Raw genomic sequence first — 17,490 nt, 5'->3', positions numbered from 1 at the left:
AGAGGAAAGCAAGGCCACTTGTGCGAATGAGACAGAGTCTGTGGTTTGAGGCCATTACAGACTCACATTACTCACAGATCAAGCACAGAAGAGTGTGTATTGTACATAATGACTAGTGGGTTATAGCCGGAACATTAAGCAGAACACCAATTAGATGGTCGCAATCTCATGGTGATCTGAGAATTCAGCCCTTTATGGCCAAATGTTACCCAAAAAAGCAGTTTGAGAGATTTTGAGGCTGTGAAATGAAAACTTTAACCTTTGCCCTGGATTCTAAGGCTACAGCTAAACTACAAAGATTTTTCAAAAGAGGATATGCAAATTCCATCAAACTTTGCATATGCAAATTCCATCAGAATTTGAATATCTCCTTCTGATCGCATTTTTGAAAGAGGATCTTTTGAAAATGAAAATAGTCTGGGCGCAGGTTTTTTCAGGAAAAAAACCTTTTTCGGAAAAAAAAACCGCTTTTCCTAAAAAAAGGAGGTTTATGCGGTTTTTCAAAACAGGGTTGGTTTTTTTAAAAAGCGTCCAGACTACTTTCGTTTTCGAAAGATTCTCTTTCAAAAATGCAATCAGAAGAAGATATGCAAATTCCTGTGGAATTTGCATATCCTCTTTCGAAAAATCTTTGTCGTTTAGATGCGCCCTAAATGTCAAGCCCTAGTATTGAACTAAGGTGAACCCACAGTTCCACCCCCACGGAAGCAGAGATTTCTGGGAGCGGTGTCTCAGTGGCAGCCAGGTAGGATTTTTCCAAGCCGGGATGCCACTCAGTAAGCGCACTATGGGAGGGGTATTTTATACCTCCAAATAGAAAGGATTATGTCACTAAATAATGGCTTTGCAGAAATACTGCCGGGGGGGGGGGGAGAGGGGGCAATACTTCTTAACAGAGCAAAAAAAAAAACCAGAGGGCAGCAAAAATACTGCCTGTCTGGATGCTCTTTCTTTGGGAGATACTTCCCCTTTGCAGAGCTGAATGTCTTCTCTGTCATATTTAACTCATTCCTATTTACAGTACAACTCAGTCCTCCAAAGGTTTTATCAAGATGCCCGCAACCTCCTGATGTTCAGTGTAACCTCAGCTTAGTGTGAATGCACCAGCACTCTGAAGCCTGTCCCTGCCTTCTTTTTTTGTTCTTTTAGGCTACGTCTACACTGTGGAGATATTTCAGATATTGTTCCAAGGACTTACACACTGATCATAAGCAGGGACAGCATGTGCATTCATAAAACTGATCACTTCTCCCTCTTCTCCTCCACAGCCGGACCTACCGGAGCAGAGCGCTGTGCGACACCTGTACCACCACCCACCCGGTCCCACGGAAGCCGTAGGCACTGGTGGGTCTGCAATGATCTCATGTGGAAGCATGTAGAGGCCCTCAAAAGGATGGAGGAGACCACGGCTGAAAGGGCATGGGAAAGGGCTCGGTGGCACAACCAAGTGGACAGCAGTGTGTGGGAGCATCCATAAGGCCCTGGATGTCCCACGTCCTGTCCCCATTGCCACTCCTCCCGCTCAACATGCTCCTGCCCCCTGTGCCCCTCCTTCCTCCCCCTCAGCCCCTGCCTCCCCTTCCTCCCCATCACCCCCTGCCTACCCCCCACACCCTACTGCTGCTAGCACAGACCCAGCTGCAGCCCCACACATACTGTCCCAGGCCCCACTGGACCCGAGGCAGCAGACTTTTGCGGGCCAGGCGACACCCTGAGACCTAAATTGCCCTCCCTCCTCCCCAGTTTTAAAAAGACTTTGCTAGTTTAACAAGAAAGTTTATTTTTGAAAACATTTTGCACGCAGTTTTATTTTGTTCCAAAAAGTTATTTCTTTGCACATTGTTAATAAACATAACGTTTTGGATAGAAAACCTGCTGTGTGTGTGTTGACTGTCCGGAGACTGGTGCAGGGATGGGTTGTGGGAGGAAAGCTCTTGGGGAGGGGGGCCAAGGTCAACAGGTCCCATTGGGGAGAGTCATTGGGCTCCTGCTGAGAATCTCTCATGCAGAGCCTCCCGGATGCAAACCCCCACCTGATGGGCTTGGCGGATGGCAGCTGTCTGGGGCTGCTCAAACCGCCTCCCCTCCACATCAGCCTGTGTCCCCCATCCTGGGAGGAAGCCCTCCCCTTTGCTCTCTACCAGGTTGTGCAGCACACAACAGGCAGCCACCAGCTCAGGGATATTGCGTTCCCCCATGTCGAGGCAAGTGAGCAGGCACCTAAACCTTGCCTTAAGCCAGCCAAAGGCACATTCAACCTGCAAGCACGCCCGGGTCAGGTGCGTGTTAAATTGTTCCCTGCTCACGTTCAGATGCCCAGTGTATGGCTACATGAGCCAGGGCATGAGGGGGTACGCCGCATCGGCCACAGTGCAGATTGTCATCTCCAGGTCCCCAACAGCAAAGTTTCCCCATGGGAAGAATGTTCGAGCCTGCAGCCTGCGATAAAGGTAGGAATTCCTGAAAGATTTGAGCTTCGTGTGCCCGGCCCGACCACCCCACACAATTGTCAGTGAATTGTCCTTGGTAGTCAACCAGGGCCTGCAGCACCATGGAGAAGTAGCCTTTTCTGTTGACGTACCGGGGTGCTCGATGGGGCGGTGCGCAGATCGGGATGAGAGTTCCATCGAGCGCACCTCCACAGTTCAGGAATCCCAGCCCAGCAAAGCCAGCCATGATGGTGTCCAGGTCTCCGAGGCGGACAATCCTGTTCAGCAGCTCTGAGTTGATGGCCCTCACCTAGCAGATATAGACACATACAAACACGCAGAATAGGAAGTTAGAGGGGTTGCCCGCAGGGGCAGATATAGGGCAGAGCGAGCGGGGCAGCCACCCCGGGCCCCGCATTTCAAAAAGCCCCGTGCATGCGCCGTGGCAAAGGGAGGCCCCGCGAAATTATGCTGCCCTGGGCCCCATAAAACAGTGATCTGCCCCTGGTTGCCCGAATCCTTTGGAGGTTCCTCCTCTCCTTCTCCCCCACCCCCAAAGAGCCCAGGAGCCCCCCCACCCAAGAGGCCACTCCCAGCAGTAGGGCAGGGTGAGGCCAGGAGCCCGCTCCCCACTCCCACTACATTGTCCCCCCATCCTTTCCTGTTACACTCCCCCTACCCCGAATGGACTGTCCCCCCAGAGGGACTTACCTCCATCATCACGGCGCCAACAGTAGATCTCCCCACGCCAAATTGGTGTCCTACTGAATGGTAGCTGTCAGGGGTGGCCAGCTTCCTGAAGGCAATAGCCACCCTCTTCTCCAGGGCTACTTCTACACTGACAGCTTCTTGCGCAAGAACACTGCACGCGTGTTCTTGAGCAATTAAATTTACAGTACAGCGTCGGAAAAGAGGACTTCTTCCAGAAGAGTTATTCCTCTCCCCACGAGGAATAAGTCCTCTTGCGCAAGAGCTCTTCCACAAGGGGGTAGTATAGACAGGAAACATGAATTTCTTGTGCAAAGAAGCCCCTATGTCTAAAATGGCCATCAGAGCTTTCTTGTGCAAGAGAGTGTCCACACTGGCATAGACGCTCTTGTGCAAAAGTGCATGGCAGTGTGGATGCACTCTTGTGGAGACTTTTTGTGCAAGAACTCTTCTGCAAAACAGTTCTTGCACAAGAAGCTGCCAGTGTAGACGTAGCAGGAGGTTGGCAGGGTGCAGATGGGTGTCCTGCAGGTGGGCAAGCCAGGTACACAGCTCCTGGAAGGTGACCTTACCCATCCTGAAGTTTTGGAGCCAAGCCTGATTGTCCCACCGCTCCATGACAAGCTGGTCCCATCAGTCTGAACATGTCTCCAGCTTCCAAAATCACTTCTCGTAGAAGAAGTTCGGTGGCAAGAACAGTGTTACTGCAGCCCAAACGAGGGGCTGAAGGCTGGGTTCATAATCCAGACCTGGCATGAACACCATGAAGGTCTCATGGAGTTGCAGCAGAAATTCAAGCACTACACTGAGGGGGCCATCCTTGTGGGGGCCTACCCCACCTTAAGGGTGTCTGGCTGGTGTGTCTTGCCCACATGCTCAGGGTTTAGCTGATCGCCATATTTGGGGTCGGGAAGGAATTTTCCTCCAGGGTAGATTGGCAGAGGCCCTGGAGGTTTTTCGCCTTCCTCTGTAGCATGGAGTACAGATCACAGCTGGAGGATTCTCTGCCTCTTGGGGTCTTCAAACTATTTGAAGGCTTCAATATCTGAGATATAGGTGAGAGGATTATTCTAGGAGGGGTGGGTGAGATTCTGTGGCCTGCATTGTGCAGGGGGTCAGACTAGATGATCATAATGGTCCTTTCTGACCTTAAAGTCTATGAGTCTATGAGCAGAGTTTATGTTAACTGGGATTCAGCTAGGCAAGGTTTTATAGCACAACCCACCCACAGTCCTTGGTCAATGTTATCTGAAGCAAGATATTTTCCCTTCCAGAGGGAAAGTGCAGCAGGTGTGGGAAAAATTCCTAAACCTTTCACCTCCATGTGCAGCTGCAATGAAGAAGGCAAACAGGGATGCTGGTTGCACTGATGCAGGAATGAGATAAAACTAAAAATAGATGGTGATTCTTCTATAAAGAAATTATAAGATTTTGCCCAGAGTATGGTCTATAGTACAGAAACAGGATCAGACCTCAAGTCTTAAGGTAGGCAAAATGTTCACAACAATGTGCTTATCCCCAGGAGTGGGCAATGAAACAGCTGTGGCTCACCAGAGTTGGTCCCTGTTCGGCCACTGCTGCTATATTTACCTGTCCCTCCACAGGTATGGGTGATTTCAGCTCCCATTGGCTGAGAAGAGTGAGCTGTGGCCAATGGGAGCTGTGATTCTACTGTATCTGTGGAGTCAGAGATAATACAACAGTGGGGAGGCCTCAGCGCACTGGAGTCTAACTGGAGGCTAACCCGGGCACACTGGATTCAGCCCACAGACTGGTATAGCCAGTCCCCAAGTTATGAACGCATCGACTTAGGACCATTTGTATTTACGACCAGCCTCCGATACAGCCGGAACCCGAGTTATGAACGAAATCCGCACTTACAAACAGCGCGGCTGTACGTAAGTGACTGTAATCCGACTTACGAACAGATCAAGTTACGACCTACTGTTTGGTACGTAACTCGTTCATAAGTAGAGGATAGGCTGTATTTGCCCATCCTTGGGTTATCTCATTACTCAAATACTCCTGGGTCACTTGGATGCAACTGAAAAGGATTTTGTGTGTATTTCGTTTGCTGTATCACCAATCTGGGAAAGAAAATTAATAAATGGCTACAAAAATACCTTTGACAAGATGGTCACACCCACAGCTAGTGTTGTTGTCCAACCACTCATCCAACCACACTTATTAAAGCAACCAAATACCTCACAAAGCAACCGTAACTCAAACAGCCCCCCTGTACACTACTGGCAAAAGTACTCCCAGAAAGATCTCCCTCTAAAACAAACAGAAAGGAGCAATGCCACCTTTTCGAATAAGGCAATGCACCAGTTTGAGATGACTTGATGACCAGGCCTTCAAGCGAGACTACTTTATCTTACAAATAGAGAGGCAAGGTGGGTGTGGTAATATCTGTTATTGGATGAACTTCTGTTGGAGGGGAGAGATGAGTTTTCAAGCCACACAGAGCTCTTCTTCAGGTCTGGGACAGGTAACTGAAAGGGGCTCTGTGTGGCTTGAAAGCGTGTCTCTCTCACCAACAGAAGCTGGTCCAATGATAGGTATTAGGTCACCCACCTTGCCTCTCTAGCATCTTGAGACTGACAGGGCCACAACTATGCTCCATACAACATTAGTTTGGAAATATCAGAGAAACATTCCAAAAGGGCTCTAAAGAAGGGAATTGGTGCCAGTTGGTGCTTTGCCCTCTGCTCTATTTCATGCTTTGCAAAGTTTAAACAAATATTTTGTAAACATATTTCAGCAGAAAAGGGCCAACTAACACACTGAAGAAGGGGGAGGAGAGGGGAGAGAGAGAATCCCTGCTCCTAATTAAACAAATAAAGGTGATTGCTTAATAAAACTGGTCCAGTAACAAACTGCCTTGTGCAATGTTAAAAAACAGAATTGTACGTGTGGATACTTTTTTTAAAAAAAATAAGAGAAACAAAATGTTCACCCTCCCTCGCATTCATCAAAATATTCATTTGAATAGATTTCAGAGACAATAGGGGGGCCGTGATAAGTTATGATTTGTCATCTCTGAAAATTGGTAATAAATAAATGCCTATTGAAAGAAAGAAAGAAAGAAAGAAAGAAAGAAAGAAAGAAAGAAAGAAAGAAAGAAAGAAAGAAAGAAAGAAAGAAAGAAAGAAAGAAAGAAAGAAAGAAAGAAAGAAAGAAAGAAAGAAAGAAAGAAAGAAAGAAAGATCTCTCTTTGGACTGGATTTGAATATTTAAAACAGTGAATATCAACAATAAGGTGATAGATGAAGATATCAACTCACTCCATTCAGGTACACAAGCTGCTATGAATTCTATAAATATATGTATTGGAAGACTCAGTTATGAATAATTTCCCTCTAAAAACAATATGCACTCAAAAAAGAGGCGCTTACCCCTTCAGGTCATGTCACTTTGGATCATGCTATGCAAAATGCTCATTTTAGGACACAACAATTTAGTGGGCTCAATTCTCTCATTGGATACAAGCAGTCCCCGAGTTACATGGATCCGACTTACATCGGATCCCTACTTACAAACGGGGTGAGGCAACCCCGCACTAGCTGCTTCCCCCCAGACCAGGGAGACGCGAAGCTAGCGCCCCGCCCAGCAGACCAAGGAGACGCGGAACGGCTTTTTTCAGCAGACACCTCAGCTTGAGAATAAAGGACTGAGGGAAGTGAGGTGTGGGAGAATAAAACTGAGCTCTGGAGAAATGTTTGGCTAGAGTTTCCCCTACAATATGTACCAGTTCCGACTTACATACAAATTCAACTTAAGAACAAACCTACAGTCCCTATCTTGTACGTAACCCGGGGACTGCCTGTACTTCAGAAAAATTCCTCACTCTAGAACTTGCTCCAGGAATGAAGCATGCCCAAGAATTTCAGACTTGTTCAACAAACAGAGATCTTTATTAATGGGTCATTTCAAGAGGTTAAGTGGCTCAATGAAAAATACCAAATTGGGGATGGAATTTAACTTTCAGGCCTGTGAGATTGGTCTAGAGTGAAATGTCAGATAGTAAGTAATCCCTTACTCATGTTGAATGGTATATTGTGATGCAAACAATCCTATTGAAATCAACAGAACTACTAACAGAAAATAGGCTGCTACTGAACATGAGCAACAGAATTGCAATCTGGTCCTACAAGAGAACAAAAGATTTCTCTACTTCCTGCCTCTAGTTGGATTGAAAATATCATAAGAAAAATGAAGTGTTTCATTGCTTCCTGTCCCGGCTAGAAGCAAAATAACAGCAAGAGGCCCAAGAAAATATAGGAAGTAGGGGGAAAAGTTACTTATTTTATTTTTGTCTGCACTAAGGTCTTATTTAGCTAGTTACCAGTACATCATAATTGGCTTGTACATTTCAGAGGGTAGCATAGATGTTACCCAAACAACTTACATTTTCAATGTCTACAAAAGAACAAAGAGAAAAATACTTTTTGTGTGTTTTTTAAAGAGAACTTTTGTGCTGCAGGATTGAAAAAAAAACCACATTAAAAGATCAGATTTCCACCACAAAAAAAAAGCTAGTACTCAGAGAAGACACTGGGAGGAAACTTGAAAGTGGTGGCACAGAGAAAAGGAAACACTGGAGGAGTTTCAGTTCATTCCGTTTTTATCTTCACCCTAGACCCTTAAATCTTCTAATTGGTCATTATCTGACTAAAACTCTAGAAATGGGTAATTATTTTCTAAGTATTTTGCTATTCGTCTTTTCTGTTCTACATGATAGTTTTTAGCTTGAATTTTTTTTCTCTGTATATCAAATACATGCCTTTCTCCTTGTTTCTTAATAAGAATACGTGTTTGCCTCATGTGCTCCTGCTGCCAAATGGAGACCATCGATTTCACTTGTGCTGTATTGATTTGTTTTCTGTAGCAGACACAATGTTTTTAATAGTGTTTCTGGATTTTTTTTTCTTGTTTGAGAAAGCAAACATTTTAAAAGTGCATAAAACTCCTACATGTATAAAGGCCTGACTGTGATGTCACATACGCTGTTTTTACACTAATGTAATTCCATTGTGGCCTCTAACTCTGGGAAACTTGTTGAAATCAATGGAAGTTCAAGGCTTAAATATCATTGAGAATCTGGGCCTGAGTGCTTGTAAGTGCCCGATTTCTTCCCTGCAGAAGTGCCCAGAGCACAGGAATAGTGTTCGAATGTCTAATTTTTAAAGAAACTTTTATACGCCTTAAGTAGTTTTTTTAAAAATCATAGGCTTAACTCTTAGTGGGTTAAATTCTACTCTCAGGCCTTATCCACTCTACCATGGGCCGCCATGAATAACATAGCTGAAGTTGGTGTACTTAAGTCTGCTTACCATGCAGTAAGTCAGCATCTGACACTCTCCCATTGACTCCACTTACTCGTCTCATTTTGGTGGACTACTGGAGTCGACAGGAGAGCACTCGGCAGTCTATTTTTCATGTCTATACTAGACATGATAAATCAACCCTCACTAGATCGATCACTGCCTGTTGATCCAGCCTGTCATGAAGACATGCTCTCACTTGAGCTCATGCAGCTCTATGGACCTCACTGGAAACCCACTGATTTTGTTGTGGGTTAGATATAGGTTATATCTACACAATCTGCAAGAGCAAGTCTCAGAGCCTGGATTGACAGAGCCTATCCCTAGTTTTCAGAGCCCAAGTCACACCATCTACACTGCTGTTTTTGGCACCATCGTGTGAACCCAATGAGACAGAATCTTTTGAATTTGGCTGTGAGAGTCACTCCTGCAGGCTGTCATTCACTGTGTAGACATTACCATAGGGGTCTAAGTGACACTTTCAATGGCAAAGTCCAACATTTAGGTTCAGCTGTGATGATTAAAACACCCAGTGAGCTGCCACCTAATTCAGGAGGCACCTGAAATCCCTCAGTTACTATTATTACAATCCAGTAGCACCTAAGGACTCATCTGCAGGGGGACACACAGGAAAATTAATCCGAATTAAAAGTATGAATTTATAGCAGATTAGTTAAACTACGCTGAGCCTCTGTGTGGGCACTCTTATTCAGACTTAAAGTGGATTGAATTCAATTTAGCTTAAAATTCACTTCCAAAGTGAAGCTCTAGATCCATAAAGTGGAGTAAGGCCACTTTAATTCTGAATAAGAGTGCCCACACAAGAGTTTAATTCAGTTTTAACACTGCACTTGAAATTTACACTTTTAGTTAATTAGATTAATATTCCTGAGAATGTCTGTGTAGACAAGGCCCCAGATTCTACCATGAGCATGCACATGGCCACCTCAGTTTAAGTGCCTGGCAATCCAATTCATACCTAAGACCCAGTATGATTCTCAGGCAATCCCATATCTACCTCAGCTGCGGTGCCCAATCCAGTGTGTCCCTACACCTTCACAGTACAGTCAGTAATCGGTCTCCAACAAGATTGCCCCACCCTCTAAGCTGTGGGATATCCTGGTGCAGGCATCTCTCAGTTTCAACCATTGAAGCTATTCCACTGTGTGCTAGTAATTAACCATTCTTTGGGGAACCATGGATGCCTTAACCAAGGGGCAATAGAATTATTATCTCTCTCTCTGGCCAATACAGTCTCCTGAGAAGTCTCCCTGTCTCCCACCTTTGGATCCCACTTGTCAGAAGGAGGAACCTAATGTAAGTCCCCTACCTAGCAAGTGAATGCACTAAAATACAGAAGGGGGCATCCCATCTTAGGGTGGCCCAATGTCTCAATATTATCAGGACCATACTGATGTTAGGGGCTTTGACTTATGTAAGCAAATAGACCCCACTGTCACTGAGTGGATACACCCTACTCCTGAAGTGTCAGGTCATGTATGTTCGGGGTGGACGGGGGAAGAGACTCTGCCACTAACAATTAAGTTCTATACTGCTGACCTGACTATCAAGTGTGGTGGTAAGGCCTAGTGGCTGGAATCAATAAAACATCCCCTTCTTATAGCGCTGTGTGGCCCAATGGCCAGAATCAGCAAAATCACCGATCCCCATGGGACTGTGTGCCCTATTGGTTGGAATTACCAAAGCTGTCCTCCTTCATGGGGCTCTGTGCCCTTTTGACCATAGTCACTTAAGTCACCCACTTACATGGGGCTGTCTTCTCTATTGGCCAGAGACACTAAAGCTGCCAATCGCTGTGAGGCCTATTGGCCCATTGGGGCAGTGGGACACCACCTAGGGATGGTGGCATCCAGAGTAGGTGGACTCGGGCCCTCCCTGCTCCGCCAAATCCCAGCCCAGGGCACTGGCAATGGTGAGGAAGGTCACCACTGAATCAGCAAAGTCTACAAATGGAGCAAATCTAAGTCTTCAGGAATGGTTCCTACCAGTCTTCCAGTGTGGTGGTCTACAGTTCTCCTGGGCCTCTGGATCCTCAGCCAGGACATCTCCCGATGGCTCTGTCCCCGCCCTGGGTCAGACAGGCAGCCTGGTGTCGGTGTAGGGCTCGGTGTGCCTTGGCTCTGTGGACAGCGTCGGTAGCAGCTCCCCAGAGAGAGCGTGCAATCTGCGTCCTTCCCCTTCAGTAGCCTGCCCAGACTGAACTGGACTTCTTCCTGTCTATCCTTATCCTGTCGATCACCATGCAGCAGTAGAGGTGGTGGCCTCCTCAGCCTGCAATGTGTAGTTAAACCTTTCTGGGCCAGAGCCGGGCGGTACACTCCATCATGCCTACCCGCCTGAAAAAAAAGAGCATCTCCATTTTTCACACGGGTCACCTTCCAAAACCATTGCCTCCATTTCCTACAATAAATAGCTTTGGCACCAAACCCACAGAGAGGATTCATGGCTGAGAATTCTATTGTCTCCCTCTCTGGCTCACGCGTGGCTACCTAAATCCCTTTGAGAAGCAGGCTGAGGCCGAAATCCTCGCTCCAGCATTTCCTACAGCCCTTGCTCAGCATGCTGGCTTTTGAGGATCCCATTCTGAGATGTCAAACTCTCCCCTTGCATCATACATGAGGAGCTTAGAGGCCTAATTTTAGGGCTGTGGATTCCATTGAGTGGCAAGGGTCAAAACATTAGGCCTTGCCACACCTAAGTCTCTATGTTGATCTAGCCCCGAGACCTGCCCCCTGTCATGATTATGAGGGTTAGCCAGCAGCCTGGGGATTAAGGGGTTAACTACACCTAGCCAGGTGGAGTGACCAGTAGGAATGTAGGTGGGACTTTCAACCTGGGACAAAGGAATTTGGGTTTTTTCCTTTGTCCTTTTGTCTCTCTGGGGGAGTTCTCTGCAGCTACAGAGAGGGACAAGCATGTCTCTCTCTCTCTCCAAGACACCATTCTTCATTTTCTGTAAGTAGGGTAAAGTTTAGGTAGTTTTGTTAGGTTTTATTGTTTTAAGGATTGGGTATGGGATCTGAGATCTGGCACTGTTTAAAAGATGTTTTGGCTTTTCTTTGTAACTAAGTTCTAGGCCCATGGAGTTTCTCCATGAGTATATTTCTTCCTATCTAGTCATTATGCTTACAACAGGAATATTGTTGAAATAATAAAAGTTCTTTCCTTTCTTTTTATTAACCTGGCATTAGTTAATAGCATGCCCTGATTTTTATTTTAGGGGTGAGATTTCCCAAATGATCTTTCCCCTGGTTTCTTTAGCCACATTTGGGTGGTGGCAGCGGAAGTTTATTCCCAAGATCTAGGTTTTTAAGATTTTGGGGAAAGTTTTATACCAAAGCCTGGTAGATAAGGCTTTGAGGTACACTTGCTAGCCCCCACTTCTGCATTTATCATGCCAGAGTGGGGAAGGAGCCATGACACCCCCAACCTCAGTTACTATTTCACTGCCTGGAGAGGCATGGGGTTTGTTAGTGTCAATAGCAGAGTAGGATTCTAGCATTGTCGGTGCTCCCAGATCTCCATGATAGGTAACCCATATACTTGTGCTGGATCAAACTGAAGGATGTGTTTTGGCTGTATATAGACACATGGGGTAGGTACACAGGCCTTATGGAACATTTGCTCCATTGTACAATTGAACCATTACCACCAAGTTCCAGGAAAAAGTAGCTGTTGGCATTTTACCACCAAAATAAGGCTCTGGGTCTTCCCAGTTCTGTTTCTCATTCTCCAACCTAATTGTTATTCTCAGTGTGATTATTCCCCCCAAAGCCTACTTTATAACCAAGTCGTTTGACCTTGGGAGACCGTTTACTGTGACCTTAATTGAAGGGCTTATGCAGGCTTGATTTATAAAACATCTGTTTCATGCAATCAGCCAATAACTCAAGATCTGCAATAAATTGTAAGCATCCTCCGGACGTTAGCTGTATCAAAACATTATCAGCAACTAAAAAGCTAGTCGCTTTCAATTCTTGCTTGCATTGCTGTAGCCATAACACACTCTGCACGCTCAGTATGGTACAGTATGCCACAGAATAGCATAGCATAGCAGCATCCAAAGATATGATAGACTAATGAGGCTATTGGAGAGAAAAACAGATGAGACAACTTGGATGTAAAACAAGACTTCAAGGGCTTGATCTTCCAGTACATAGAAATCTTATTGACTTCAGGGAGAAATCCCCTTATGAGATAAGGGGAGTAACTGCAAAATCATCAGTGACCATTGGCTCTCCACAACCCAAGAATTTTCCAATCATGGAGAAACCTAGGGACGTCTACACTAGCCCCCTAGATCAATCAAGGGAGTTTAATGAGGGCGACAGAAATTGCAAATCAAGGCCGGGATTTAACTATCCCATGCTTGATTTGCATGATCCCGGCCGGTCGCCATTTTAGAAATTGACTAGTCCGAAGCAACTGCCCGCGTCTACACGCAGCAGTGAAACGGGATTCCGATTTAAAGCCCCTAAATCGAATTAGCTGGTAAACCTCATTACAGGAGGAATACCAGCTAATTCGAGTTAGGGCTTTAAATCAGAATCCCGTTTCACTGCTGCGTGTAGATGCGAGCAGTTACTTCAGGCTAGTCAATTTCTAAAATGGTGACTGGCCAGGAACATGCAAATCAAGCATGGGATATTTAAATCCTGGGCTTGATTTGCAATTTCGGTTGCCCTCATTAGCCTCCCTAGATCGATCTAGGGGGCTAGTGTAGATATACCCATAAAGAGGGGGTAGTTTAGAGCAGTGGTGCTCAACCTTTTTTCATTCACGAACCCTAGAGCCAGGAAAAATTTTGTTAAGCAAAAAAAAAAAAAAAAATTGTTGCGGCCCTTTTAATTTAAAGTGTCAGTCAGCTCCACTGCCATTCCCCCCAACCCGTATATGTCAGGCCAGGAAAAGAAAATGCTGGCTGGCCCAGATCAAAGCACTACAACCCCCAGGAAGACAGCTGTGACCTGCAAAGGGGTTGCGAACCAAGGGGTTGTGCATCGCTGGTTTAGAGCAGCTTCTCAGGGCAGGGCTACACTTTGAGCTGTGGACATATCTCCCCCTCAAGGAGACATATTTGTACAAGCTCTGAGCTAGCATTAAAAATGGAGCGTAACTATAACAATGCAAGTGGTGGGAAGACCTAGCCACCCCAAAGAGCACAGTAGGGCCACAGTGTCTTTGACAAACAATCATCAATAAAATTGTCTCGTGGCAGGCAGCTCGGGCTCACCATTTACAGGCGCTAATAAATGTAGTAACATGAAGGCCTGAAACATAAGCCCACATAGTACAGACCAGGTATGAGACTCACAGCCCAAACAATGGTCAAGATTTTGCTAATATGAAGCAGAGTGCAGCTGTGAGCCTGAGGCAGGTCCCTGCTCACAGAAGTTGGCAAGAACAGGTCTGATATTACAAAGAAATTCCTTCTTAAGAGACCCTAGGCACCAGCTGTAAGCATATTCCAGAGGGGTCATAACAGAACACTTCATCCAAAAACATTTTGGTACCAACACACCCCCACAGATAACAGGAACATAGGGTATGTCTAGACTGCATCCCTCTGTCAGCGGAGGGATGCAGATTAGGCAGATCAACATTGCAAATCAGGCAGGGATTTAAATATCTCGCACATAATTTGCATAAAAATGGCCACCATGTTTTGCCGACTCAGCACTTTGTCAGCAAAGAGTGGCAGTCTAGAGGGGGAATCTGTTGAGTAAGAAAGCGTTTCTTGACAGATCCTGTAAACCTCCTTGCAGGAGGCATAAGGGATCTGTCGAAAAAGGCTTTCTTTCTCGATAGATCCCCCTCTAGACTGCCACTTTTCCCCGACAAAGTGCTGAGTCGGCAAAACGCGGTGGCCATTTTTATGCAAATTAGGCACGGGATATTTAAATCCCTGCCTAATTTGCAATGTCGACCTGCCTAATCTACATCCCTCTGCTAACAGAGGGATGCAGTCTAGACATACCCATACTGACATAGGTTTAGCACAAGGTTTAAACCAGGGGTGGGGAACCTCAGACCCTTTCCCCTGGCTTTCCTGGATCCAACACCTGAGGCTCGGGGCTCCTCCCCCCAGTATTGGGGAGCCTGTAGTGAAGCTTCAGCCCCTAGTGGGGCTAGAACACACAAAATCTACTAGCTTGGGCCCCCAAGGCTCTGCTGCATGAGGAGAATGTGGGGAGTGTTATTCTCCATCTCAATCGGGGACCACACCAGTGAGGGATCGTTTTGGTTTATTTTGCTTCTCACTTGTGTGAAGTCCACAACTGATTTTTCTGTGAGTCAGCAGCCCCCCACCCAAAAACGGTTCCCCACCCCTGGTTTAAACTAGCAGCATGATAGATAGTAATTAAACCCACATGTGCAAGGTAATGTTAGAGAGTGGCAACCTAATTTGTTAAAAGTAATGTGTAATTTGTTTGTACCTGTGTATAAAAGCATACCCCCAAAAGTTGTTTATTGGCCAGCCTAGGGGGCAATAGTAAAATCTATACTATTAACTAAGCTGTGTCCATTATCAGGAGGCACATATGTGCCGTAGCTCAGCCACGAGTCTGTCTATTGACAACTATTACTGTACTTGGTTTAGCAATAAACCTGGCTGAGTGCCTTTAATCCTTATCTAATTTTGTGGGTTTTGGGAGCACTCTCAAAGACTACTCTGTTAACTAATTGTGCATGTGCAAGCCACACGCCTAGTGTGGTTCACTTTCCCATGCAGTGGCATTTAGAACACTTACCGTGAGACATAAGAATGAGTGAGCGCTACAGCCTAAGCTGAGCACCAGCTAGTTTTATAGCTCAATCTGTAGCAACTCCTATACAACCTCCAGAGGTCCCAGGTTCAAATCTGCCCAGTGGTGGTTACACATGATTAATACAGTAAACAGGGGAGCAAATGCAGAAATTCAGGCAGCCAAAGGGTTATTGTCATTGACGGAGCAGAAGACCTCTCCGAACACCACACCAGTAATTCCTAACTACGATATGGATGACCCCCGACAGCTCCCATATGTCCCTAACTAGAAAAGATTGTTCCCCAGCTGATGGGAACTCCCATGACAACACTGAAGTGGAGGGCCTGGTCCTGTAGGTTTGTTGATTTCAGGATATTTAGGCAAGGCGCCATTGCTGCTGCTTCATTTCTGAGATGTGATGCACATGTCATGCCTAATCTCATGAGGTGCTGAATACTCTGCCCCTGCAGGAGTGAGCGAGAAGCATTCAACCCCTTGGAGGAGTGAGCGAGAAGCATTCAACCTTTTCGGTTCAGTTCCTGCCATGCACAATGATTTCAGAGAGATCACTTAGAGAAATGCAGCCCAACCTAGACTTTATAATCCCGGGTCATGCCATTGCAGAAAAAGAGGTTGCTCTTCAAACTACATGGGTATCCTAGCATAAGAGGGGGAAAAAAACACGGAACGGAGAGGTTGGCTGGCAACATTCCTTGATTCCTATGTCAAAGGGGAAATTGAAAACACTCACAATGGGTACAGCCATTTATCGTGGGAAGGATGTTCCTATAAACAAACTAATACAAAACATCTTGGCTTCCTGCTGTTCTTGGGCTATTCCATGTCATCCAGCCTTTCACTAGTAAAACATCGGAATAAAGAGGGGAGTTGGGAGTGTTTTCCATTAAATTTTGGAATTAAAAAAAGAGAGGATGCAGAGTAACACAGCTGTAGCAGTTTTCTGAGCTTTCCATGCCATAAGAGCAACGAGACATGAAAGAGGGATTACCCATCAGCAACAGGTGCAAAAGAGGCATGATCACATGCCTGGAAATCTCAAGACCCACAACAAGGTTATTTGATGTAATGGGGAATTAAATATTGATTATCCTTAAATGTATTTCAGCTTCAAAGATAGAGAGTTAAGAATTAAATAGAAATCACTTGTAACCCTGCTAATATCTCCATTTTTTCTTGCTAACTGCTGACATCCTTGTGCTTTTTCCCTTTGTTTCTGCACATTGTGCACAAAATCTAAAAAAAACCAAGAGCCAGATTCACCCCCATCTTGTTTCATTTTTACATGAGTGTTAAATTCAAGTGAGAAGGCCTGTTGTCCCCATTTTCTTAAGGATCTTCCTGGGGTTTTGGATCAGAGACTTAATTATTTTCATTTAGAATCCAGCTAAAGCAAAACTTTCCACATATGAACTGAATCGTCTCTGTTTCTGCTTTTGTTTAACGCTGGATGGAAATAAGGGAGCCCCTCCCCTTTCCAGAAGATGAGATAACAGGATTCCTTGTCCAAAATGGACAGGGCATCTTGGGGTCAGTTGAGTGGAGCCAGCATAGATACAATGGACTGATGGGCCATTGTATGTGTTACAAAGAATATTAACTCCCAGACTCACAACTAAGAAACTGGCAGGCATAGCAGTCATCAAATGGAGGTACCCCAAAGAATAATTATTCCAGTTGCTGCTGAGGACACCTGGGCGGTAGGAATGGCTTGCAAAAAGATTTCTCTGTATCTGTTGAGCTTGTTCTGTGTAGTACTTCACTCTCCAGGGTAGCCCATTCTGAAGCTTTCACTAGCATTTATTTAATTTAAAAAATTATGTTCAACTGCAGGCTATTGGCTTAAATGCAGGAAAGAGATTCAATCGTCTCTCATATGCAGGAGGTCAAAGTAGATATTCACAAAGTCTCCCTCTGGCCTTAAAACCTATTAATTAAAAAAAAGTCCAAATGCAAACTTCAATCTTCTTCTCTCTCTCCCCTGTAGAAATATTTCCAGGAGCAGAAGCTTGGATGGATTTTTCTTTACTGTAGGCTAAGAGGCCATGGCCATGTTTAAGAAAAGTTGTGTGGGAAAAGGAATGAGAGGCATATTTATTTAAAATAAATACCCAGAGACAAATTGATTTTTATCACTTAACATCTGTACAACAGCTGGACTTATATCCTGGGTTTCATCCACCCTAGTGGATCGTGTTTCTGGTCTTTGCAATAAGAATTATAACACACACAAAAAAA

The sequence above is a fragment of the Pelodiscus sinensis genome, chromosome 12, assembly GCF_052426305.1.
Source record: "Pelodiscus sinensis isolate ZL-2025 chromosome 12, ASM5242630v1, whole genome shotgun sequence".
Taxonomy (NCBI): Eukaryota; Metazoa; Chordata; order Testudines; family Trionychidae; genus Pelodiscus; species Pelodiscus sinensis.
Note: the sequence above shows the minus strand (reverse complement) of the source record.